The 27,815-nt window shown below is 44.0% G+C and overlaps 1 protein-coding gene and 1 long non-coding RNA gene across 4 annotated transcripts in view; both read left to right on the top strand.

The window, feature by feature from the left end:
- LOC135295583 (uncharacterized) overlaps positions 1–11,894 on the top strand; it is a 50,444-nt gene extending 38,550 nt beyond the window's left edge. The window contains exons 2-3 of the long non-coding RNA XR_010357705.1: positions 11,065–11,233; positions 11,609–11,894. This is a non-coding gene — a long non-coding RNA (uncharacterized LOC135295583). The remainder of the gene's footprint in view (positions 1–11,064; positions 11,234–11,608) is intronic.
- Positions 1–27,815, top strand: part of LSAMP (limbic system associated membrane protein) — a 299,711-nt gene that overhangs the window by 49,264 nt on the left and 222,632 nt on the right. The gene's annotated exons all lie outside the window — the stretch shown is intronic.

Here is a 27,815-nt window from a genome sequence, read left to right as displayed (position 1 = left end):
GCGTGCTGACTGCATTAATGGCGGGTGCAGGGAGGGAGGGCAGGGATGAAGGATAGCTGAGAGGGGTCCGGGCGACACAGCTAACGGATGGCCTTATTAGAGACACTTTCCTGGGGCCTAAGTGGAGCTTTTTTGTCTGAGTCGGCAAGAAGTGGGTCATTTTGCTGGGCTGTCAGGCCCCAGCTCTCACTAGAGAGAGAAGGCTGTGACTGCAGCAGCCTGCTGGCTTCTCACTGCTGTATTTGGCCAGTGGATGAGGTGGTGCAGGGCTGAGGGGGTGGTGAGAGAGACCATATCCATACCAACCCTCAGGGATCCCTGCCTGGAAAAAATACCGAGATCCAAATTGTTCTCTTGAATGCCTTGTGAAGGCTGACCTAGAACAGAGGCTAGACAGAGTTAAAGAACAAAGCAGGTATTTATTAAGAGGCCTCAATAGATCCGCCTTGGGCAGCACCACTCAAAATGGCCACAAAATGGACAACCGATCAAGCGGTCTCACACTTTTATAAGTTTTGGTCCATTAGTATATTGGAGTTAATTGTACAATTACAGCTTTAGCCCATGAAGTCCCATCCTTCCTGTTTTCTCCAGTCCACCATTGTTTATGCTCTTGGCATGAGATCTGGATCACCTGTCCTTGGTCCCCAGTTAGAGAAGGAATTGTTTTGTCTAGCTATTCTGTGGAGACAGTTTAATATCCCCTAATATGAAGCCTAGACTTACACACTAAAGCAGAACAGAATATGAAAAGTATAAAAGTTAAAACCTGAGGCATCACTGCCAGTGAGCAGTATTTGGAGGTCAGTAGGGAGGTCATGTAGCTGATCCCCCTCAAGACACTCCCTCTGCCCAACTTTCATTGCTGCCTCTCTCTCCACTGCCTGCATATCTGGAGAGGCAGTGGTGCCTGAGGTGTGAGCTCAGGCTGCTGTTCCTCTCATCTGTCAGTGATTTTAGAGACCTAGTGGCAACCAGGTCTCATTGATCCTGCATAGTGCCTGAGCCACAGGGATCCAAGCTTGCTGCAGCCTTCCATGGGAAGTCCTGTCTCAAAGTCTCATTGCTGATGGCTTTGACTCTGCAAATACCTGCTTCTGTCTGTTGTATTGGAGTAAAGGGGGGGAACATCACATGTGTAGTCTGCCTTGCCCTTCCTCCCTATCATAACTGTGTTGATGGATCATCTGAAAAATTCATCTGCTCTGAGGATGTTTCCAGCTCAGAAAGAAAAAAAAAAAAAAACTCCTAAGAATTTACAGATCAATATTGCCAGAGTTGAAGTTAGAAATCATTCTCAATGAGATGTACCATATCTTTAGCACTTTTCCAAAATGCAACAAATGATGCCAGTGATGGTCACCCATCCCAGGAATATAGATCAGCTGCAAGAGGGAATTACTGGGTTTAACCAGTTAGCCCTGGGGAGGAGCTGGTTAAACCTGAGAGAGTACTTTGTCACAGAATATGCTGTGGAGTGCAGCTCCTGGCCCTGCAACTCCCTGACCATCCCCAAGAGTCACATCATGTGCCTGAGAGCATTGTCCAAACACTTCTTGAACTCTGTCAGGCTGGGTGCTGTGATCACTTCCCTGGGGAGCCTGTTCCAGTGCCCAAACACCTTCTGGGGGAAGAACCTTCTTCTAATATCCAGCCTAAACCTCCCCTGACACAACTTCAGGCCATTCCCTCAGGTCCTGTCACTGATCACTACAGAAAAGAGATCAGTGTCTATCCCTCCTCTCCCCCTCATAAGGAAGCTGTAACTGCAATGAGGTCTGTCCTCAGTCTCCTCTTCTCCAGGCTGAACAGACCAAGTGATCTCATCCACTCCTCATACAGCCTCTTGTTCCCCTTCACCATTGTCATGGCTCTCCTTTGGATGTTCTCTAATAGCTTTATATCCTTATTTTGTGGTGATCATATCCTGTCCTAAAGGAGCTGAGAAATGGAGGGAATAGTCTGGGGACTTCTGTTTTGCATTACACTGACTTCCCACATGAGCTGACATTATGTGAGGGGTAGCTGAAAAGGGCATTGCAGCTTGGGTAAAATTTCTCACACACACAATTTCTGTTTCATGAAGTCATATTTCTCTTAGGTGTATCTGGCTGCTGCATACACTGAAGAAAGGCTAGATGAGATACTTTTGAGGGAAAATGTAGATCCAGGTGAAATGCTAGCCTGAGAGACAGGAATAAAGAGGAAAATTTGTTACAAACAGAGGAGTTCCCAAGTTGTTCTTCTTTTCTAATATAGTGTGGGTGAAGAGAAAGGACCAGTACCTGACCTTCCCTGCTCTCCATCTTCAATAGCTTTGTTTTCTGACATCATCTTCTGCAGAGGCTAAGTTGTGCTAATCCTCAGAGTAAACTCTTCAGTTTACATTTCTGTGAATCTGGACAGAATGCAAAAGACCAGTTTAGTGTAGATTTATACCTCCTATCCCTGTTCTGTACTCACAGAAATGGTATCAGATTCTGCATACAAACTGACTGGAGGGAGTATGGGCAGGGCTACACACCCAAACTTCAGCAGAGATAGTGCACTGCTCCTTTGGCACTGCTCAATTATTGGTTCAACTTCTTTGTGATTTGCTGCACACCGGAACATCAGAGTTGCTGATCTGGTTTAGACAGATGTAATATCTGGGCTCTAGTAACTGCCAAATAATTCAGAAAGGTGCAAGAAAGCCTGGACTACATCCTAACAGAATTGCCTGTTCACAGGAGACATTTTCTTTCTGACTGAATGAGGTTAATGACCATCTAATGCCTGCCAGCATAAAGGTTTATAGTCCTTTATCAAACATAGAGGATGACTCTGTTGTTGCTATAAATGCTTTGCTTGTTTTTCCCTATTTTAAAATATGTTTTATTTTTTTTTTTTTAGTTTTATTTTTTAAATACACAACAGTAACTTCCAAAAATTCACTTTACATAAAGGTGAAAAAGTCTTTGGGCAAAAAGAATTTGTGAGCACTTTTGTCATTAGCTCTACAGTATGTCTATAAAGTAGTTACAACTGGGAAGAATGGTTATTGTTTAAAAAAGGAAGAAATCCATTACTTGATCCTCCAAACAATCAGCATCATCCTCTTGCTGATTGCCGTATCCTTGTGGCAGTAACGAATTAATGATTGCCTTTAGATTAGGTCTTTACCACGTGCGTGATGCTCTGAGAGCACGGCTAAATTGGGTTGGATGTAGTCAGGATTGCTGAGTCTGTACTCCAGCCTCCTTGGGCTGCGATCTTGTCAGAGCTCATAAGCTGAGCCAGAGAATTTGATTAGGCGGCCGGGCCTTTGGGGAGGGTGTCAGAGAAGAGGGAAGAGCTCAGGCTCTGTGCTAGCAGAGTCTCTGACTCACCCATACCTGCAGCTGGATTTGCCAGGCAGCCAGGGCCCCTGCACAAAGCTGGCAGATGAACAAGCTGCCAGGATGCTCAGGCCCCCTCACAGAGGGATGTGGACTTCTGGGAAGTCCATCCCTGCCCCTGTCAGGGTGGTAAGTCATTCAGTGCCAAAGAGTGGCTGCAGGGTCTGGCAGCGAGTGCTTCAAAGGGTTCACTGAAGCTCCTAAAAACTGAACAAAACACCTGCCCCTGAACGTAGCCGTGTACCAAATGCAACATCTCAGGCACCAGAGCAGCTGAACGGGGCTTGTCTGAATCCCGTGGGGCAAGGTTTGGATCCCAAATTGGTGGTCTCCCTCCCAAGCCAGCAAAGAGGGAGCAAGCTTCCCTTGGCAGCTCCACATCCAGGCGCTGATTGGATCTGGCCCTTTTCAGCTTTTGACACTGACATGGTCTCTCTTCCTGGCATTAAGGCCTCAATTAGCCTTTTCTATTTCTGATGCTCTGAATTTGCATGGTGAGAGCCAGGATTAAGGACAGGCAGTCTTAACACAGCCACTATTAATAAATAAGGAAGATTAGGAGCTTTGTCAGTAACATAGTGCTTCCTCCTTCATTTAATTATTCAAAAATACCTCATGTTTAACCCTCCACTCTCTGAATGAAGTAAATAAAAAGAAGTGAGATTAATGAAGATAAAGTTTAAATTAACTTTCTCTAGTGTGGGTCAGGTAAGAAAATTCTTTCTCTTGTAATTGACTGATGCTGGTGCTGTCTTCTACAAGAATTTTAAAAAAATCTTCTGCTCCCTTTTTTACATAAATACATTTTTTTATCAGGTTGGGAATATTTCTTTATGGGTTTGGGGACTGCTGTTACCTACTTACAAAGCAGAAGTCGCAGCAGGATACATTTCTTTCCTATCAGCAGGCCACAGTTCATCTCTAGAGGGACTACATTTGGAATTAAACAAGGAGTGAAATTTTTATGGCCCATTTTTCCTCACTGATACTGCCAGAATGGAGGATGTTTAGTGGACTTTTTGAGGAGATCTTCAGGTTGAAGTTTTCATCTCACTGGGAATTGTACTGATACCTTCTAACTCATTTCATAGGTGGTTGTGTAAGAGGTGTTAGTACCCAGTAACTAGGTACCGATGATGCATTCCAGCTGCAGGGACCTCGAGGTATAAAAGTACTTCATGCCGTTCCTATGGAGTTAAATTCCTTTGGGATGTGTATCTCAAAGTGTGACTACAACAGTTTCCAGATGTTTCATATCTGCTCATGCTCTATAAAGAATGATGACTAAATTGCAGTTTAGTGACCTTAGAGATATAAAAAGGAGGAGGGGGAGAGGTGGCTGGCTGGCAGAGAGCTTTACAGTAATGGGATCTTTGCCAGTATCATTCATGCTTGAGTCAAGGACTTTCATTTCCCAAAAAGAACTGGGGATTAGCACAGCTTCAGTAACCTGCCCTGCAAACAGACATGTCCCCTCCACGAATGTTGGTGGTGTGCCGGTGCTCTGGGGTCACCTCTCCTTGTAGGGTTAATGAACATAGCAGAGATGGAGCTGCTTGGTGTCAAAAATCCTGAAGTAAATAGTGACAGTTAATAAATGTAATATGATCTGCTTGCCTTGCATTCTTCTGGCCAAGGTGGGCTCTGCAGTGTCCTGGTACAGGCTGGAAAGCCTGAAGTTGGTGTTGTATCCTTTCATCTCAAGCTTTAGGACTGCCACCTGAAGTATTATTTTGTATATTTGTTCCAGAATTGATGGGGTATTTCTATATTATGAGGCCTTTGGATTCAATGTCATTCCTATTGGGGTAGGCAGGGGCTGCGATCACCATAACTTGGCTTGAGGTTTGGTTGTTATCTTTTGTTGCCTGATCTTGCCCTGTGTTCAGCATTTTGGGATACCAAAAATGCTGCTTCCCAGCTCCCAGAGCTGTTCTAAGAAGTTCACATAATGTCTGGGCTGTCTGTTTTTTCTTGTGACCTAGGATCAATAGGTTGTGCTGTTTCCAAGTGAACTGCTGCTAAATGGCTCTCTGACTACATCTCTGGTTTTTGTTCCTAAGCAGGCCTGCAAATCTCTGGGCATGTAAAGGCACATTCACTTTGAGGAAAGCCTGCTGTACATTGCCTGTTTCAAAGCAATTTTCATCTAGGAGATTAACAGAGCAGCACAGGGACATCTTAATGTACAGTTACAAATTCAGAGGTGGCTTTTCAGGGCATCTATTCTAGTTTCCAGGTTTAGAAGGTGCTTTCAGCAAATAGTCTCTACTGTTCCCTTAACACCAACTGTTTCTGAAAATGTGCTGGCCAGTGAACATATTCAGTGGAATATGCCCAGAAAGGGACATGGCTTGAGTGAGTTAAATATATAATTGTAAAAGATTATTTACTGGTTTCCTTGACCAGCATCTTGTACTGTCTTTTGTGTCATTCTTATCCTTGTAATGGATTATCTTGGTCCCCATAAAACACATGATAGGGATGTATTTTTGCTGTTGAAAAAGTCCCCAGTGACAGAAAGAATGAACTCTAGATGAGCAATGCACCTTCATCCTCATATTTTCTCAACCTGTACAAACTCTTCCTGCTGTTTTCCTCCCTGGAGCTGGGAAAGTTTGGGATGCTGAGACCTGCTCTCTATTTTGCCATGGCAGGAGACATCTCTGCTCTCACTGAGAACTGTGGATTTTTTTTTTTTTTTTAATTTTTGACAGTGCTTTGCCTTGCTACTGAACTGCAGAGCCTTAATACTAGGCTGTGAATTAAGTGCCCTTTGTCCACAGATCAGGCCACTTTCAGCAACTCGACTGGGAAAGGCTGGAGTTGAAACCACAGTGGACCAGTTATATGTGTTTGTTAAGCTCAAGGTGAAAGACTTGAGGTGCAGGGGCCAAATGAGCTTAGGATAATTTCTATAAGCCTCAATTTAGATTATATGCCACTGTGAAACTCCTCTTTGACCTTAACTCCCCTATTGTCCCCAAGAGATTAATCAAGCCTAGCTGGAGAAAGGAGGGAATTCCTTTTGGGTAGAAAAATTATAGCATTTCTACACTTTTTTCCCTGTATTTAGAAAACACAGCAAGTGGATGACAACTATTAGAGTCATGTGGAAGCTCACTTTTGGAATAATATGAGAGTATAACAAAGAAAAAGCCTGGGAATGCTTTTTCATTTTCACAGAAGTGTGAGGATGATAGGACTTCTTGCTGTGAGCTTTCCTCCTGTTCAAGATGAAACTATTAAGAGAAGCCACACACACACACACAAGCCCCTTTGTTCTGAAAGCTCCAATGCTCTCTGTGTACTGCTGCTGTCTGAAGGCATCATTTGTGTATTGCTCCATTTGAAACGCATCTCCTTTTTGCTCTCTCCCTCTGTCTTTGGAAAATGTTAGAGGACTAAGCTGAGCAGGCTGATGGTGCCAGATATCCTTTGCACACCCACACAGAGACTCAAAAATAAACATTCCTGCTGTGACCTGGAAGCTCTCTCTTCATTATAGCATGTGGGCACACACACAGAGCAAGTGGCAAGAGGAGTCCTTAGCATTCTTTCCATACCTTTTGTTTGATGTACAGGTTTGTGTACAGTAAATTAGGACTCATGCTTGGGAAGTGCATCTTTTTATATAAGAGGGTCATCTTGTAAGCGGGGCAGGTCAAAGAATCTTGTGTCCCATACTAAGCAGCTTTGACCCATGTAATGCACATCAGATTGTCACTCTTAATTTGATAAACTAAATGCTAGATTGATAATCCTGCCTTTCTTTTTCCCCTTCTCCTCTTTCTAAATATATCTGTGTATCTCTGGCTCCTGACTGTGAACTTGTATCTACTTTGCTCCATAGATTAATCATAAATATGGATATAGATGACAGAAGGTTAAGGGCATGGCGGGAAGGCTAAGCAACCCTGCTCCATTTATCATTGCTACATTGGATGTTTGGGGGGTGCCTTACCTGTTTCAGCTCCTTTGACACTTCTCAAGAAGTGTCAAGAGCAAAAATATTAAAACTAACAGGTCACAAAAGCATTAATTTAAATCTTCCCTTACTGGTTATCTTTGTCTGAGCAAATGGCTCTCAACCTTCTGTGTCTTTTTGAGTGAGTAAGAAAAAGTCTGATAATTTTCAGTCAGATTCAGCAGATTTACACTCAGGTACAGAGAGCCAGACCCTGATTCCTGTATGTCACTAGGATGTGCAAAGTGTTTTGAAGGGCCTGATCAGCTGATGACAAATATTTGTAGACAATCATTCCAATTGAGTTTGAGAGTTTTGTAAAATTACAAAGGTGTTAGGTCATATTCTGGAAATTAAAGACCATTTTCTTTTTTGCATTGACAATAGAATGAAATATGAATTGGAAATGGTTAAAAACCCACCAGTACCACTGAAAAACATTGAGGTGAAGATAAACAGTAGAGTCCGTCTATCATTCTGAGCAACATGGACAGGAGAGTTGTGTGCCAGGTGCAGGATCTGCTGACATGCAGCCTGCAGGTTGGGGCAACACATTTTAAAAAAGATATGAACAAGCAGGAGAGAGCCCAGAGGGGAGCTGCAGGCTTTCCAAGAGGCTAAGCAAACAGGACTTGCACAGCAAGGTTAAAAGGCTAGAGCCATAAAAATTTACTTGCTCTAAATAGGGAAGGCAAAGTAAAACGTAAGAGTCTTTGTTCCTATAATTTGTTCTTTTAAAAGTGGTATTGATCTGTTGTGCTGCAAATCTCCAAGATAAGAAGTAATAGGTTAAATACTAAGAAGTCTTCCTAACTGTAGGACTAGGAGTGTACTGGAAGAGGTTAGCACAGGTGGGAGGATGTGGAGCTTCTTTCATTAGAACTTCTCCAAACCATGTAGGCAGATATTTTACAGGAATAGATTTGAAGGAATATTTGAGCCTGTCTTGGTGCACTGTGCTAGACCAAATTATGTTCTTGAGGTGCTTTCTGGTTCCACCTTGCTGCAATTTCTGTGATTTGACACAGTCAAACCAAAATGACTTCCTTGTAAGCTGGGTGCCTTTTTTTTCACCCTGCTAAAATGACTCTGGTCTGAAACAGATGAGATAACAGGAAAGGAGTAGATTTCATGTAAGCAAACTTTTCCAAATGCTTGTTGGATTTGTTTCTTTACTCAGTCTCTTTTAGGAGATTATTAAGGAACAAACTTGTCATTGGATATGAGATAAAGCCGTATCATAAATAAAGTAAGAAGAAAAGCAAAATTTACTGAATAAACAGAGCAGGAATATATAGCTGGTTCTCAGCATGAAAAGATGCCACAGCTCAGCGGATGTGTCACTGAGCAGTATTATGTCTGGTGTTTAATATGGATTAATAACCCAAAAATGGGAGGAATACGTGGAAGGAAAAATGTGTAGATAATACAGCAATGTTGAGGTTACCCAAGCCTATAAAAGACTCTGAGGAGGTCTGACAATGAGCTCACAGAGGCAATTTGCAAGCGTCATAAGAGTAAGTGAAATGCAATATGGCAAAGGCAAGGTGATGCACTCAGGAAACAGCACATTAGAATTAGTCATGCTCATTTCTGTGTTCTAAAATAATTGTAACTACTCAAAAGAAAAGAATGAGGGAAAAAAAGGCATGGCTGAGCAACTCGGCGAAAACATTTGTTCAGTCTGTAGTGATGGTGAAATAAAAGCATGCAAGATGAGAGAGTGCATTAAGAAAAGGGTAGAGTATAATAGATAAAATAATACAGTACCATTATATAAATTGATGGTACGTGCTCTCCTTGTACACTCTATTCACTTTGCTCACCCTGTCTCTCAAAAGAAAATAACAGAAATAGAAGAATGACCAGAAAAAGGGAACAAAAATGTCTGGAGTCTTTTAATACCTTCTTCATAAACAATGATTTAGAAGAGCAACACTGTTTTCTTGAGAAAAGACAAATAAGACGCATTGTGGCAAAGGTATAGAAATAGTCACCACAAAAAAAAAGTGCACTCAGCTGTTCCTATTTACTTTTCATTTTATTAGAAGAACAACAGGGGAAGCAATTACATGAAAAAAAAATCAAACTACTTTAAACCCCTGAAGAGGAAATACTCTTTTACAAAGTGCCTAATTAACATATGGAACTTGTTGCTAACAGATAAAATCAGAAACTTAGTAAGAGCTCAATAAGATCCAAACTCAACTCCTACTTGGATACTGGTAAGATTTACAGATGAAATAGGGAAGACATGAAGATATGGAAGAGGAGGTATTAACTAAGATACAAGCATGCAAGGGGTCTTGCATCTTCTCATTCTGGAGTAACAAAAATCAGCAAGTGTCTGGAGAGTAAAAGGCAATCTTTCTTTGCACCACATTTTTTCATGTGTTCCAGTACTAAACATTTTGGAAGCTTTTCTCAACACAAGCCTTTTGCTAAGAGGGGGCATTGAAGATAGTGTTGTGGTGTCTGTTTTTCTGAATTTTGTTATTTGAACAGTTTGTCAAAAAGGCAGCTGCCTTCCAGTTCTGATTCTGCCACTGACCTTTTTTGGGTGTTTTACTTCCTCTCTTCTGCTTTGGTTTACTTATCTGAACACAGGATGCACCAATGCAGCCTTGTGGTTTAGGAGATTTCTGAGGATTGATAACTCACTCTTGTTTGTGAGTCACTTGAATGTGCTGAGATGAAGTGTGCTGTGGATACCTGCTCAGTGAAAAGCCCTGGCAGGATGATAGGCTGCAGTGTCATGATGTTCCTGCACTATTTCATGTGTGGCTGGCCCTTGAAAGAGACAATTGCATCTCTTCCACCCAGGCATGAATTCCTCTTTCTCCTGCCACCCTGTGGTCATATGGCCATATCTGTAGCATTCAGGACCCTACACAGGAATCAGAATTTCCTTTGCAAGACATTATTAAAACACATATTAAAAATGTGATGTCTTCCCCTGCCCACTCTATTTTTTGCTTACCCCTACGTGCCAATATCCTTCGTCCCCCAAACTGATAGTGATAATGACTGCTACCATCCCTACCCAAACTGTTCCTGTGCCTGCAGCACTGCCTTGCCTTTCCTGTCTGCACTGGTCTCAGTCCAGAGCAGTTCCTTGGTATGCATGTCTTCTGGCAAGTGCTGATTCAAATCCAGATCCTGTGTTGTAATTCATAACTTGGGAATAGACTGGGACATAGTGGTCTTGTTTTTCAGGAAAAACAAACACAATTGTTTGTTGGGTTTTTTTTTTCTCATGTGAAACTTGAACAGAATTCACTGCTATAGCAGAGTAGGGAGATGAAAGGATCAACTGCACACCTGAAATCTTGACAACTCCACCTCACCTAGATGTCAGCTCTCCAATATGCTGTGCATGAGCCACAAATACGTACATGCCTTTGTTTTGCACTGCAGCTGTGGTTTCCCTACACAATGACACACACAATTTTGTGAGGGTGTGTTCCCTTCATTCCCCAGTGTCCCATCTGGCAGGGCTTGGAGCACATATTTACAATTCCCATCAGGAAAGTTTGGCCTAAAAAACAATGAAAATATTTGAATATATGGTTGTATCTGCCTTGAATGTTAGAGGAATATTTAGTCATCTCCTTACTAGGAAAAAATGTAAGCTAGAACTTAGTTGGTACTTTTCTAAGTGCTTTTACAAATATCAGTCCTCAGGTAGGAACACATCTTTTGCTCTGTTTTTCATACCAGGAGTTGAACTCTCTGATCCTAAAAGCAAGAGTCTCTACTGTCAGGGATAACTCTGCTATCCTGCCTTCTAGAACATCTTCAGCCTCTTTATATCCATGCTTCATGACCAGGGAGGGAAATTGCTGCATTATTGACTTGTGATGCCCTCTTAATCCTACCTTAAGAATGTGTGAGTAGTAAATCCCTGCCCCCACCCCCTTCCCCCTTTTCAGGTAGAGAAACTGAGAGAGAATTTGTATCAGGACCGGACTTTACAGGTACTTCTATCAGTTCTGTCCTCAGTTCAGCAGGATCCACTGATCACCAAGCAGGGGATACAGAAAATTATGTAGAAGGAAAGGAGAGATGCCTCTCTCACTGCAGTGACCAGGAACTGATGGACTCCTGGAAGACACTTTTTCTTCCTGCCCATCAAAAAACAGAGCCCCTCCCCTAGATAGGTTCCAACCAGCAGAGAGCAAATCATGATTTAAACTTTTTCCCAAAATCAATTAGACTCCTTCAGTGATAGAAGCAATTTGTGTGACTTTTAATCTTTTGCCAGCTCAGCCTGATCAGCACTTTTTGAAGAATGTGGAGCCAATGTCTCTGCTAATCCAGGTAAATCAGCCATATCTGGAGACAGACAGACAGAGGAGGAAGGAAGCAAAGCTATTAAAACCAAAGAAGGCCTGTTTCAGGACTAAAAGGCCTGAGGTACTGATTTATAGGAGGAGAGTTGCCTTTCAGTCATTTTTAATGGAATATTATTAAAGGAAAATCAGGAGCTGTGAAACCTTTTGTGTCTCATCTCCTAATGTATTTATTTCTGCAGCAGGGAACCCTGTTAACCCCACCAGGTAATGTATTCCTCAGCTGGCACAGGTGGCAAGGTTGTCCCATAGAAATTTTATTATGGAACAAACTCAGTTAAATATTTGCACATGAAAAGACTAGCTCAAGGTTTCGGGAGTCTTAAATTTATTTCCAAGGAAAACTGCCTGATAGAGCTGCTGGATCTTCCTGCACGTGGGTATCAAATACCATAATTTTCACATCTTTCTGGCTTTTTTTCCTTTGTCAATGAAAATAAGCTTAGCTAGATGGATGACTAGGTGGATGGTTGCCTAAAGCAATGTCAGGCTCTGGGCAAAGTTTGGGTCACACATCTGAATTGCTTTCCCGTAATTTTTCAAGCAGACTAATAGTTGAAATTGTTGTCATTGTAAGAAAGGCATGTTCCATGTAGCAAATGACACACAAGCCTCAATCCTACAGACACTTAAGCACCTATTTAATTTTCTATGCTGTAAATAGTCTTGCAGCAGTGGCTGGAAATTCTAATAGAGGACTGTTTTGAAATGACAACCTCACATCTGACTGATGTGAAAGACTTTTATCATGATACCAAGAAAGACTCTACAAGAGTGAAAATTACTGTACTGGGTGTGTCCTTTGCTTCCTTCATTCCTGCTGTCAGTCCGTTCTTAACTCCTCCTCAGTAATACTTTGTGGTACATGCCAACATACTTACAAAGTAAAAAAAAAAAAAAGTTTCATTGGATTTCCAACTGCATCATACTGTTGCATGAGAGAAGGTTCCTAGACGTTCCTACCATTTTGGCTGATATAATGGTCAAGGGAGTGTGTGCAAAACTAGAAGAATTTAAGTATTGCATGAAATAATGAGCCATGTACCTTCAAAGCCTCTGTGGATATAGATCAGCCAGTTGCAGGTATGTATCTTTATACTTGCCTGTAAGAATCACCCCCTAGCGTCATGGGTTTCAGCCAGAACAGGAGCACAGTGGGAAGTGTGTTTACATTCAGATATTACCACTTCAAAAAAGAGAGAAACAGTAAAAACACAAATTTGATTTTATAGGATCAAAAAGGAGCACATTGCAGCATTTTCCTTTTGATTGTACTGGGTCTTCTAAGCAGGCTTTGTGTAAACAGCATGAAAGTAGCTACAACAACCAAATTAGGCAAAATCTGGTAGTAGCCTGATGAGGAAGGTGTAAGTTGCCTTCTGGCAGGGCCTCCCTCCCACAGCCTTCCTGCTGAATGAGATTCAGTGTGGCTGAGCAATGTGTGTCATCGGCCATGTGTGGGCACACGAACAGCAATCCTGCCATGGTGATTGCTTGGAAGCTTTTGTTCAGCAAAGCCATAAATGACAACACATGGTAAAAGCTGGTGGAGAACCAAGACCTCAAGCAAGACAAAAAGGCAAGTTATGGTCTTAGTAACACTGGTGTAAAGCTGATGTGAAAATAGCTACTGTCACTTCTGAGTGTACCACTGTGCTCTTCTCCTGGAGGGGCCTTGCATGCTGGCACAGGCATGGGTTTGGAGCAGAGTAGGTGTGGTGTGCATTGGCAGAGAGCAATTTCTTGTGGCATCTTTGTAATATCTCGTTCTGGTTCACAATCAGTGTTTTGGTGCAACCATATTAAATTCTGTTTAAATTCTTCTCAGGGTTCTTTCATATGTCTGTATGTGCTGAAATTGTGATGTATTAGGAGCATATGGTGAGCTCTGGATAGAGCTGCCTTGCCAAAGGTGTATTTCATCAGAGAGATGCAGAAGACTCAGCTGATAATTTGGCTTGGTGCAGTCCAGGATCCCAGTTACATGGGCCAGAAGACGTCTCAGATACTCTGATATTCTGTTTCTGGACTTGGTATTTTTGCTGGGCAGCAAAGCTCTGGACTAGCAAGTTCAATGGAAAGTTTCCCAGTGGGCTTTGAAGAAATGTGCTCACAGAAAGGGCTATATTCATACCAGTTGGAAAACTGGATATTTTTCCCCAAATGGCAAAGTGATGATCTTGCAAAAGTTTTCTTAGCAGATTTCAAAAAGTCAAAAGGTTCTCCATCTTTTTAGCCAGAAGAAATTCTTCCATATGAAAAGCCTTTTCCTTTTTGAGAAGAAAAACAGACAAAACAGATTCTTAATTCATTTAGAAACTGAAATTTCCATTTAAAAAGTATTTCAAAAGCCAATTTTCAAGCAGATGGAGGTCTATTCTTTCTCAAATCCAAAGATTATGGCACATACTCATCTACAGTTGCAGTTGACTTCCCAGCCTCTCTGCCCTACATCTCCCCCCAGGAGACAGCACGTGAGAGCCCAGTCCTGTTCCTTAATCCCAGCAAAGCTGTGCATACTACAGCTGGTCCCCATAGATTGCTGCACTACATAAAATGACTACGTACAAAATATGCAGATGTACTGTGTACTTTCTTAATATAAAATTTCCCTTCCTTTAATACCCTCTCACAGTCTCCTCCTCCTTCCATGCCTTCCTCCAAGGGAACTTGAGCCTTTCTAATTTGAGGTTTTCATTTTGTTTTGGTAGATTACATTTTTGTTTATTGCCTTCTGTCCCTCTGAGACTCCTATACAAGACTTAGCTGCACCTGGCTTTCCTTTGTAGGCTGTCCAAGCTTCCCTCTCTCCTGACCTCACTGGGTTCTCTTTTCTCATGTGTGTTGTGGGATTTTGTTTGTTTGGTTTTGTTTTGTTTGTGGTTTCTTGTGACCAGGGATCCCTCGAGCTTCTAACATGCCTTTTGACATGGGGCGATGGTCTGTCATCTCTGGTGTGTTTCTATAGGCAGGGAAGTATAAGGACGCTGTGTGGTGATGTTTAATTAAAATGTGGAATGTGTACATTCAGAGGCACGTATTTCATTTGTGCACATATGTAGATGTGTGCATGTGTATATGCCTTGCTGCTAATTGCTCTGAGCCCCTTTCTTGCTTTCTTGTGCTGGCATTCAGTGTTCCCTGTTTGCTACAGGGGAAAGAAAAAGCAGGGAGCACACCGAAATGTCACAGCTGAGAGGGTTTCTGTAATCCTCCAACATATGTTCAACATTAAAGCTCCTTCAGCAAGTCTGATGTGCTCACAGTCATCATGGGACCAGCAGTTAAAGCGCCCCAGTGCTGCCAGGAAAACGTTATCCTGGCCCTAATTGAGAGCGACTTAACTAATGTTTCATTTCCTAATTAGTCCTTGTCAGCCGCTGGAAGGCCGCGGATGCTGCTGGTGGCACGGGGCCCATCGCCGCTGTAATTGAAGTTGTTCTGACAGTCTGGGGCTTTGGGGTGATCCATAAAGTAAGGCTGATGGTTCGGGACCAAATTGGGTGGAAATGGGAGAGAGGGTCAAGCATCAGCTCAGACACATTGTGAGCATGCTCTGCCAAACCTGAATGGTCATGAATCAACTTTGAAATGACAGAGGTGACAGAATAACATTGAGGGAATGAGAACATCACTCCATGCTGTGCTCAGTGGGAGCGCAGATGGTTGGAGAGAGGTAGCCAAAAGGAGCTGCTGGGACCAAATAGAGTGGGGGGAAAGTTCCTTTGATGGTGAGCAGCTAATGGGCATGGACAGGCCAGTCACAAGGAATGCTGTGCTCATCTTCAGAGCACAGGGCAGCAAGAAGTACTTTGCCATGAACTTGAATCTCAGAGCAGTGAAGAACAGTATCTTCCTTAAGACATGTTGGCCTCTTCTTCATCCTTGTCCTTCTCTGGCATGAGTTTGGTGGGATGTACTCAGCCTCAGCTCCTTCACGTTGAGCACCATGGCTGTGTTCTTGCTTTCCTTACCACCACTGGCTGTTCCTTCTCTCTTCTGGGACAGGGCATCCATACAGTTTTAGCGTCAATATGCTAGCAGCAGAACCAGCACACAAGGCAGGAGCATCCATCCATGCTGAAGATGTGGGCACTTGACACAGTCTTACATCAGTCTGGGACAGAGTGTTGAGCTGGTGATTGAGAAATAAAGTTCTAGAAGCCTCTTCCAGATGGAGAGGATGAGAATCTCTCTATAATGTGAGATCACATTATAGTTAGAAAGAAATTATTTGTGGCTGCTCAGCAGAGGAGTTGTGGTAAACAGTGGACTAGGATGCATCTGGTGAAGGAGCCTGGCTCATCACACAAATCCCAAGAGTTGTGAAGGGGAGTATCTGGGCACCCCTGGACTTGGCAAACAGCTGGCAGGCACTCAAAGGACAAGTGGGCAACAGGAAGCTTGCAGGAAGAAAACAGAGTGCCAGCTCTGAGGTTCACAGGCAGGGCATGATCACTTGCTGGCCTTCTCCAGCTAGCAAGCCCCATCTGTCCCCTGCGGTTCTGGAAAGTGGGGCAGATGAGATAAAAGCCTTTCCACATGGGACTGTGCTGACTGAGGGGTCTCAGGTCCCATGGCATTGCTGGCTGCATGCTGGGCTGTGGAACTTCTGCCTGTGCCTCAAGATGTCATGACCCTCACAATGGGGTCTGCAGCTCGTGGGACATGTCATGAGACACATGCACAGTGTAGCAGGCAGTGGTAACAGGGAGGCAACAATCCCCTTAACCCAAGATAAATTCCTGTCTCTCTTTGCTGACACTGACAATACTCTGGTTTTGTTGTTGGTTTTTTTTTGTTGTCACCTCCCCCTACCCCCCCTCCCCCCCAGGGCTCTAGTTTTATCTTAGTCTCCACCCAATGTCTTTCAAGGAAAAACAAGTCATAGAAAATCCTACATACTCCCAAAATACCTGGCTTCTGTGAGTGAAGGTGACTGGCACTAGCTCTGTCTGGCACAGGGTACCAGGGAAATACCCACAGCAGGCCCAGCATACCTAGCTGGGCATAAAAAGATCTCAGCTCAGCCCCAGTGCTCTCCAAGGCTGAGTGAGCCTCGCAGTGCATTGGGTGAACTGATACAGTGTGCTGCTGCAGCTACCCTGTAGGGTCCCTCACTGTCCCCAAAACATGGTGGGAGGGCTGTCTGGCCACTCTAGGTCACAGGCTGTTCCTAGAGTGCACAGGAGCCAGGATAAATCTCTGGGTGTATGTGCAACTATCACAGTGATTAAGAAAAACTGGAGAAACCTAAATACGCTCTCTCCTTAATTAACATGTTCAGTGGTTCTGGCTGTGAGTGGACAAGCAAACATGGACTTCAAGCACAGCAGCTGAAAGGAGAGGGCTGGCACTTGGCACCAGATGGTGTAATGACATAGTAGGAGAAAGGGACTTGGAGTGTGCTTGTCTGTACTCAATATACATATCTTAAAATCATAGAATAGTTTGGGTTGGAAGGGATCCTTTAAGGTCATCTAGTTTAACCCCCCTGCAATGAAGAGGGAATGCAATAAACATTTTTTTTCAGAGACTCTCTTGTTTCTTATGAACCCCATAAAGAAAAAAAAATAGGCTTTAGAATACATGTGAAGCCTCACTGCGTATGTAGTTTCCATAGCAAGCCACCCACACTATGTAGCTTGCTCCTGGCGCCTGCACAGGTGATTTCTCCCTCCGTACTGATCTAGTTGCTTGACCTCGGTGCCCTCTGTAAAGCTGTGAACTTGAAGGCAGCATAATAAATTCCCACCTCATCCCAGGTGCCTGTCAGCCTGAAGCTCCCACAGTAAGGTGAAGGGGGAAAGAGGGGGCTCATGTCTCTTTACCAAAGCAGGCTGGCTCTCTAATGCCCTATTAGCATACCACACACAGGCATTCAGCTTTTAATTAGTTACGTGGTGTGATAATTAAGTAGTATTTTTTCACAATTTTTCTCTTGTGTGGAGCAGAGGGGAGGGGGGTGGTGTCTGTTGGGATGGGAGTTGAGGCTGTTTTAACATTGCAAGTAATTGCAACCCCAAGGAGAAGAAGAAGTAAAATGCAAACTCCCCCTGGGAGAGCTGTGGAAGCCCCATGTTGGGCTCTCTCCTGTCCCTCCTCCCATTCCCTCTGGCACAGGCCTACCCTCCTTCCTTCTGCAAAGTGCTCAGAGGATAATAACACACCCTCTGGAGCATCCTCCTCTCCATGTCAATGTATACACCTTCAGATCCTGGTGGGTTGCAAAGCCTGTCCTGTGGCCTAGATTGACAGCTGTTAGGAAGTAGGGAAGAAGCTGAAGAAGAAAGCTCTGGATAGGAAGAATTGCAGGCTTTTCCAGAGGTGGGGATATTTACGCAGAGCAAAAGTGGAATAATATAAAAGTGTTTCATGGTGACATGGCAGAGCAGGGTTGGGAGCCCAGAGCTAGGAGAGGGGAAGTTCTGCACCATGAAGTGTGTGTCAGATTTGGTGCTGCAACATGTGTGGTAAGGAAAAACAGTTTCCTACTGTCAGGAACAGCGAGGTCCCATGCCTAGCTGCAGCAGGGCAAGTGTGACCTCCTCAGCTGGAAATCTCTTGCTGGAGAGCAGAACAGGTATAATTGATCCATGCAAAGCAGGGCAAGAAATAAAATAAAGCCTATTACCAAACTGGCCTGTTGTTTCAGCAGCATGCACGTCGTTGGGCTGCTTATGACAGGGAAACAGATGGCAATTCTGCGAGCCCTGCACATCCTGCCACATGTGTAAATTCAAAGAGTTACTGCATCATGGAAGAGGCAGATGCAAGTTTGTTGGGATATGGAATAAAATACAATTTCATAATGAACTTGGCAGCTATGCCATCCCTTAATCCGTTTGGAATTATCTCCAACATCTCCCCACTTCCCAACAGAAAACTCAAATGAAGACAAACCCTAAAATCTCGTGGGTTCATCTGCTGTTAAGCAAAGATTGGGACTGCTGTTACGCAAAAATTGGGATGCATCTTTTAAATAAGCTCCAGGAAAACCTTTGGACAATTATCCAGTGGTTCTCACATTAACAAGGCAACATAAATCTCTTCTGGGCCTACGAGAAGATCACTGCCAAATCATGACCTAGGGTTTTCATCTGCTAAGGTGATGTCCAGCACGTGACTTTGTTTTCTTGCCCTGGCACATCAGGCACTCCCTGGGAAGGAGTGGATTTATGTTCTCCCTGTCTGGGAGGGAGGGATTTGTGTTCTCAGAATGTCAAACTCAGGAAGTGCTGAGGCACGGGTATGTTTTCTCCTTGTTGGAAACCTTTCAGTGGACAGCAGCGTGTGCTCTAACACCGAGTATTGCTAAACTTCTCATTTTCACAACAGTCTTTTCCTGGAGTGGGGACGTCTTCTCCAGGGCAGCTCAAAATGAGAGTTTGTGGTAAGTGACACTGTTTGCACTGCTGTGACTTTGCTGCCGTGGGGCAAAGCTGTGCATGGCAGTGGGCAGCAGCTGCTCCACAGGGCTCATGTCCATGCCATGGAGAAAGGCTTTCTAGGAGGCAGTTTAACAAAGATTAATTGCAAAAATATAGTGTCAGGTTTCTTGTCACTGGCTTTTGCTCACTGTGTCCAAGAGGACAGAGGGCGCTGAGTATCAATGGAACTCTCCACAGATGGAGAATGGAGTTGAACAAGGAGTTGCAGAGTTGTTACACATTGTCGAGCATAGGGTGTTGTAATGGCATTGGAATAAAGCGTTGGGAAGTTCTGTTGGTGAAAAATAGGAAGGTTTGCCTTGATAGCAGCTCACTGTCCTGTTGTCAGCTCTGAGGGTGAGACCAGTGCTTTGCACCCTTCCTGCTTGCCCAGACCTGCCTCCCAGATGGGCCAGTACCCCTCACTCCTGCCCCACAGACCCATTTTACCCCAAGAACTACCACTCCTGCCTAAATGTGTTATATGGAAGTGTCCAATGGGAAAATCATTTGCAATTACCAGAATACTTTTTTTCATTGACGAAGCTCAGCTTGGAATTTGGAGTACAAGACATAAAAGACTGATAGAATAGAGCTTGATTGATAGCTGGCATGATTGCAAAACTACAGTACCTGCATCCAGCTAGCTATAAATTGTACCACAGTGCCTATCAGCCAGCTTCTCTTGAAACATTTGATTAGAGCTTCTTTCAGCTACCCTTGGCCCTCCCCAGCTGCTAGGGAAAGGGCTTTTGTGTGAACAAACCTTACGTGATTTGAGCTGAAATCGTGTCCTAAATATTTGAAGTGACATGAATTGAACACCCACATCTTTTTTTGTGGTCCTGAAACTGACTACTAGAACTGCTTTGCAAAATGGTTGAATGTTCAACAGCCAAACAGCCAAGGCATAAAAGTTGCTTGCCCAAAATAAAAGGACAGAAGTGCCACAGGATTATTTGCTGAAGAAGAGGATTTTTTTTTCTTTATTTTGGTTTTCATCTGGCTACTGCCACAGACATTTGAGCAAATCAAGGATTTTTATTGTATCCCACATCCTGGCATCCCGGGAAAGAAGGCAGCTGGTTTCTACACTGAGTTGGAAGCTGGTTGCCCTTGTGTCTCATTGGGAAGCCCCATGGTGATGTCACACAAGCACTTAAGAGCTGAGACACAGCACTCAGTAGCTCAAGCATCATTCCATGCTCACGAGGCAATGATGGTGCCTTCACATGGCACATCACTGTGACATCAAAGGAGCAACTTGTTCCTTCCATGGCAACACTTCCTTGGGGAGTGTCTCCACTGGGCTTTCAGGCATGCTGTAGTGGGGCAATGAGAATTGCCCTGTCCCCCAGAGGCGGTCATTAGCAGAACAGGGAATTAAACCTCACACAAGTTGCTATATCTGCTCTTGCCCTTTACCCTCTAGAGAGAGAGCACCAGGCTGAAGAGCATCCAGCCAATGTGAATGTGAGTCACGTTCTGCTAAGCTGTGCACCTATGTGAGAGTACTACCAAGTTTAAATGACAGTGGGCAGAGACCTCCCACACAGAGCTGTCAGAGTAGCATTTATTTACTTATCTATCTATCTATCTATCTATCTATCTATTTATTCTCTTTTTTGATAATTTAGTTTAAATCAATGTGGCACACATTGGTATGTTTTCCAGTATAAATCAACACCAAAATATAGTTCTGTCCCTGTTATGTGTACAGGCTGGTATATCCCCCTGCTTGGCAGAGAGGGCTCCAGGGGCCTGAAAACGAAACTTGCCTTGGGGGAACACACATTTGCATTCACTTCCCAAATTGTCTATTGCCTCGGCAAGCACTTTTTCTTGTACTAATGTGAATAATAAGCTTTTATGTCGAGGCACTTGCAACATGTGTTTACTGCTGTGAAAGAATTTAGATAGAGGCTTAAAGGAAAGCAAAATAAGGTATTGTCTGGGATATCTCCTTGAGAACAATGTCAGTTTAAGTAAGAGAACTCAGGATTGTTGAGTATACTTGAACTTGGTTGTGGGATTCTTCTGATGGAAGCAGAAATGAAATAAAACCACTTACAGGCTTTGAATCAAAATGCTGGCTACATTTGGCGGAAATCTGTGAATCAAATTATTCTGGTATTTGCTGCTATTAAGAAAAACCTGAATACATTTCTCAATGCTTGATTTCTTTGAGTATTTGAATGGGAAAGGAAGTAAGTGCCACTCTACTTCCATGGAAGAGAACTGCAGAGGAAGGAAAGGATTTTCACAAGCTGACTCAAAAGACCGATGTCCAGCTTGAGGCTCCCAATTCTTTTTCTGATTCTTCCTTTTCACAGTACTCATGAGTTTTCATATCAAGAGCCCAAAATGATGACATTTTAGCATGACACTCATGCCATCTGAGAGAAGAGCACAAGGATTTAGAAGAGAAAATGATGGGTCTGCCTTTTTCCTTGCAGAACCCTTTTGCAGCCCTTAATGGATCTCTTCCAAATGAAAAGATGCAGGGCCAGAAAGGGCTTGCTGGCTGGTTTTCTTATGGTAAATAGGGTAAATCAGCTGCAACCCACTGAGAGCAGTGTGGAGCAGATGAAGGGAAAACTAATAACTTTAACAGCGTGTCATAACTGAAGCTATGTCAAGGAAAGCTTTCCTCAGGGATCTCTGGAATAATGCAATGGGCCCATCAGTGAGGGAAGAAGAAGCAAACCCTACAGAATTTGGGATGTGGCCTTGTCCCCTCATGCGCACAAGAAGTGGCTTGTTCAGCACAGCTCACCAGCCTGCTGTGCTTTCTAGGCACTCCAGCTCCAGGAAGGTGCAGACAAATCAGAGAGAATCTGCAGAAGCACAGCTAGCATGATTAAAGGGCTGAAGGATTGACTTATTAGGGAAGAAGATTAAAGGAACTAAATATGTTGAGGTTGGCTAAGTAGCAACTTAAGACGGGACATGAATGATAACAATCTACCAGCTTCTGAAGAATTCAAACAGCTGGGAGAGAGAAAGAAAAGGGAGGAATTGGCAAGTCTGGTTCAAGGGATGACCAGTAACTGACTGAGCATGCAATAATTTTGGTCAAATAGCAAAAGAAGAAAAAGAATCCGAAACAAAATCCTAAATAGCTGATGGATATCTAAAAGGAAATAATAGACATTGAACTGAGTTGCATTTTACATATATATGTGTGGTGTGAGCTGAGCCCTGTGCTTGAGCATTCTCCTAGGTCTTGGCTGTAGTCCATCAGTACTCCTGTCCTTGCTACATCTGTCAATAACTGCTCTTCCTCAGAGCATGTCGGCTAACACATGCAAGGGTTAGAGTGAGAAGTCTGTGCTGGGCACTCTATCCTTGCTGAGGCCAGGTCTATGAGGAGTTTAAAACAGGAGCTGAGATGCTGATGTGGGGGGTGGGGAAGGCTGCTCAAGAATGCCTCGTGTTCCTGTCCTGTCTCATTGTGGGGATCTGAAGTACTTAAATGTGCTGTTAGCTTTGTACCTTTAACTTGCTAGTAGGAGCAGAAATCAGATTAAAGATTTCACCTCCTCCTCATTTCCTCCCTGCAAGTTGCATGGCCATTGCACAGAGCATGTGCTGAGCTGCCAGAAATTCTGTGTGTTGAGAAACTTACTCTAAAGACAGCGTGAAATGGAGGTGTCAGAAAGCTTCATGCTGCTAATTAAGCTGGTGTGCACGGAAACATAACTTGTTGTCAGAGTTTAATTCTGTATCGTGCCTTAAAGCTCTGTTGATGCAGTTCTTTCCTCCTGCCCTGCAGCCTCCTGGATCTCCTCACCCAGCAGTTCTCTTGATAGCTCAGCCCATACCCTTGCTCCTCACCACTGCTACATTTCATCCTCTACCCTGTGTACGCTTCCCCCAAAAAAGCCCCTAGTGCATCCTCTGGGTTCTCTGCTCCCTTCTTGCTTAACATGTCTCCCACAGTGGTATTTCCCAGCCTGCTCCTACAAGGATGACAAGCTGTCTCTTGGAAGGGCTCCTTGCTTTGTTGCTGGTAAACCCGAGTGGGTCCATGGAGAAACTGAATATATGTGTTTTGGAAAAGTGCCAGAGAGCTGGGCCTCGGCAGGGAAACACCTGGGCTAGACTGTGTTCCAAAACAAGGTCCCTCAGGCACAGGTTTCACTCGTGTCTGTGGAAGTAAGGTGTAAACAGACTGTATAATTTGCAGGGAAGAGGGAGATTGTTGTATTTCTGTCCTCACTAATAGGTGGCATAAGGCCCTGAGGAGATGGCATTCCTTGCGGTACGCTTGGGTTCCCAGCCCTCAGACCCTGTTTGTGCAGGCAGGTTCCCTGGAAAGGATGAGCCTGTGTCTCCTTTCTGTGCAGTGGAGGTGGGGCTTCTTCAGCCCCTGCTCTGCTCTGCTCCACTCGCCTCTTCTCACTGAGGTCAAGGCACATGAATTTAGTGATGATCCAGCACTAGCTACATGGCAGAGGGCAGTGGTGGCTTCACCTTGTGACATTCTCTATAGGTCTTCATAGTCTGCCCTCCACAAAGTATGGATTTACTAGAATGAGAAGGGCTGTAAGGGGGACTTGCTGCCACGTAACCAGCACAAGCTGTATGTGCTGCCTAATTTCATGGGGCTGCACAGTCCTTCCACTGAGTCCAGGACCTAGGACACCTCTTGACACATAGGCAGAAATAACCAATATTGCCTGTAATTCCCTGTCACTGTTGGTTATCTATACAAACGATGGAGAGATGCTTGAGAGGTCAAGGCAGGCAGGATGTAGTGCCAGCAGAATACAATATGGGGGTGTGTTCCCATACAATAAGTTCTGCACAATTTAAAGCCAGCCCCCCTTCTCCATGTGATCAACTGTACTGCCTACACCCTCCTCCCTCTGCCTCCCCCCTCTTGCACAAAGACTGTTTTGCAGAAAACACCATGGGGAAAGCAGCTTTTGCTAAATGTTTTATAACGTGCCAGGGAACCTTTATCAAACATTTAATCCCAAACCTGGCTTTGAAGCAGGGAGGCATACAATTCTGTAATTAATTTTTTTTTTACCTTCTTTTGCTAATCGCTGATAAAAAGCTTAATTCTATTAACAACTCGACTTGACAAATTGCACCGTTCAACGGAAGCGTTTAGAAATTAATTACGCATTTTATTGCATTAGATCGGATAAACAGGGGAGTGCCGGCTGAGCAGAAGAGGAGCATCAGCACAGGGCCCACGGATGGGATGGTGGCCATTTTTTTCACCAGCTCCGAGTGAGCAGTTCACATGGCTGGAAAATCGCTGACGGGACTGTTTTCCTGTTTGTTTGTTCTGGTCTCTGTGCTGATTGCAAAAGTTCCACGTAGGAGAGTTTATTTTTGTAAAGGTGAATTGCAAAGCTATGGTGAAAATTCAGCTAAGCACAGATTTCTGTGCTGAACAGCCTCCAGGGGGGACAGCCAGGTTCAGTGAGTGTGAGGATAATGAGAATATGGGATATCTGAGCACGCTATGAGGTGCAGAACCATGTAAGCCTGTGTGGCACAAATGAACAGACCAGGGCAAGGGGAAGCCCAGTACGATAGGCAAGGGAACCTCTGGGTTTTTAATATGTGTGTGTGCATAGATGTAGATGCACGTGTATATCAGCATGCCTACATACATGCACACACATGTATATGCATGTAGATACAAATATGTTCTCAAATTCCCTGGTGTAAAATTCAGAAACCATTCCTAGTTTGTTGAAGGTAGTCTAAAACCATAAGGGAGATAAGAAACCAAAAAGGCTGTCAGTTTTACCTATCGTTCTGCCTGCCCATCGTGAGATTTGAGGCTATTATGATTCAGAATTGCATTAATGAGTGTCTGGGTTTGAGATGTAGTTTTCACTCTGGGTTGTTTTCAACCTTGCTGACATTTGGAAGAAGATTTTGGTTCATTCCTGTTAACCTGGAATGCATGAATGGCATATCTTCTTAATTCCAGCTTTGCTGGCTGTGTGCTGGGTTGTTTTTTTTCTCAACTTTGTTTTTATTTCTTAGAGGCACATCAATAACCTTTCTCCTTGTCTGTAATCCATATAGTTGTGACCCTGATGAGTTTTAGTCTGATTCTGCAAAAGGCAAGGAGAAGAAAATGAACTTCATTTCTCACTTCAGCTTCATTTTCCGTTCGTGGGCTGGATAAATGTGGGTGCCTGTAACCAGCTCTGTCAGCTGGTAAGCTTTTTCTCCAAGATGTGCGTGGACCAGGTTGTTTGTGTGCCCTGGGGCAGCTCCTGCTTCCTCCCCACAGGCTCCATCTGCAGAGTGGGGACACACAGAGTGGGTGGCAAAGCCCAGAGATGCTTCAGGCCAGGCTGAGCCCTCCCTTTATTTCCCCAGTGAGTCTAGGCACAGCCTCAGGAGAGGGAAGCAGCAGGGATGGCAGTGTCCAGACTGCCCAGGAAAAGACCTGCTCCCACAGGGAGTCAGAGGGTAACCTGCCCACACAGCTTCAGTCAGATGCTTTTTTTAAAAAGCAGCTTGCTCCAGTCTGGTTCTTGGCCATTTTTACTTCCTAGCAGCCCCCATGGCAGAGACCTCTCCAGCCACATCCCCTGCAGCTGCGATGCTCTATCCTTCCCATGCAGTCTGCAGCTGGTGGCCGGAGTTCTGGAGCAGCAGTCACAGGATGCTCTCCTGACGTCTATTTTTACAGTGCTTTGAAAAGACAGTACCAGGGGACTCTGTTAGAGCTGTTCCTGGTTGCAGGAGGTGCAGAGGTGTAGGGAGACAGCCGAGGTGCTGGGGAGCAGGGAGGTCATTTATGCTTCCTTGGTGCACATAGCTCTTCAGATGGAGCATTTCCGTTACTTTGAAAGCATCGATCATAATTCTTCAGTTATGGCTAAGTTTAGATTTCCATTCTCAGGCTTATTTTTCACTTTCTAACCTTTATTAGGAGAAACTAATTTGTTTGCATAGTGAGATGTTCAAAAGCAGATAAGACCTGTCAAGAGCAGGAGGGATTTTTTTTTTCCCTCTCAGAAAATGAGGAATTAGAAACATGCATGCTTTGTAAAAATCATACATTGAGTTCATCATCTCTTACTGTATCTTGAGTCTTCTTGACTCAGGTGCTCTCTGGCTTGCCAGAGCTTATGATATCAATACTCCTACACAGGTATTTTTCACAGGCAACAGCTGAGAATCAGAGGGGGGAACCCAAGAAGGTGAATGGCCAGTTTTAGATAGCTCTTATTAAGGAGGGGAGTGTGTGGGGAGGGGAGACAAGGGGCTGTGGTAATCAAAAGCAGGCAGAGAGTAATCTAGTTGTGGGAGCATGAGAGAGGCAGAAACAGATATACAGATGGTGCACAGCAACTAAGAAAAGAAACATGATGAAGGAGTGAAAGAAAAATAAATAAAAGTTAATAGAGCTAAACAAAAATACTGAGAAGAAAAATATAGTGCTGCTGAAAGAGGGAACAGAATGAACTCAGAGACAGGGAACAGGGACGCTGCTGAGAAAAAATATTAACAATGAAAGATAGATCGCAGCATGCTAGATGGCTAGAAATAAGCAGCAAGTTTATACAATTTCAGGGAAAACTATTGAGTCAAAATGTGTAGAGGGAAAAGAGAGGGAGAGAAAAGAAGGCAAGGTTGGGGAAAAAAAATTCAAAGTCTCCTTTGAAAAGAATAATTAAGTGACTAAGGCATCAGTGCCAAATTACTGTGGTACTCTAGGGGCTGAGGCATTCAGCAATGAAACCTGTGGGGATTGCTGGGGAGGGGGGCTGAACCAAGAGGACCAGGAGACTGGTGGCGGGCTCCCAGCCCACCCTCCCCAAGCGCTGCACTGCCATGTGCTGCTGCTCTGGGTCCCTGCACAGCCCCTCTCGGCAGGTGAGGTTTAGGGAAGATATGTCTGGAAAAAATGGGGAGAGGGAGAAATACATTTACCTCAATAATCCTTCTGGCTTAGGGGTCTCTGTTGCTTTTGAGGCTCTGTCTGTCCTTTCTGAGGTGCTTACCCTTGGCTTGCAAAGCCATGCCCTCTCTTTCGGGCACAAGGCTAGTGTTACAAGGTAGGAGCTAAGAGGGGATATGCCATTGATATCCAGTGAGGCAGGAGGAATTTATTAGTATTTAAAACTAAATCAATGCACTGCCTGAAAAAAATGATCCTTTGCCCTGAATATTAATGTCAATTTGACATATGATAATTTAAATTTAATTTAGTTGTATAGGATTCCTCCTCAGCCCTATGCATGAACGGACAAGTAATTTTGCAACATGACTTCATTCAGCGTCTGTGCTTGCAAAGCCATCAAAACATGCTCAGCCACAGACCTGGATTTCCCTGTCTCCTTTCTCCCCTAGTCCCCTGCTTTCCTTTACTGCCTTTACTGCTAAGCTTGATGGAGCATGGCAATGACAAATGTGAAAACAGTAAGCAAAAGATTTTCACCCTTGCAGAATGAGCCCTGGCAAAACCACCGCTGCGTTCCTTGCTCAGGTTCCAGGAGCTATTAATAGAGGTCTGTGAAGATTTATTAATTATGCTGTTATACTGGATCTTCTTCAGTATGAACAGTGTGCACATTTTGTTCCCATTCCCCCATGTTTTTCTGTCACCTGAATAGGCCTCTGCCAGGGCCTATTCAAAATTATTTTAAAAAAATATTTAAAAGAGAAGGAAGCAGCAGCCCCTTCCAACGTGCCTATCCCA

Source organism: Passer domesticus, chromosome 2 (genome assembly GCF_036417665.1).
Source record: "Passer domesticus isolate bPasDom1 chromosome 2, bPasDom1.hap1, whole genome shotgun sequence".
Taxonomy (NCBI): domain Eukaryota; kingdom Metazoa; phylum Chordata; class Aves; order Passeriformes; family Passeridae; genus Passer; species Passer domesticus.
This window is presented reverse-complemented; position numbering and strand designations above follow the sequence as displayed.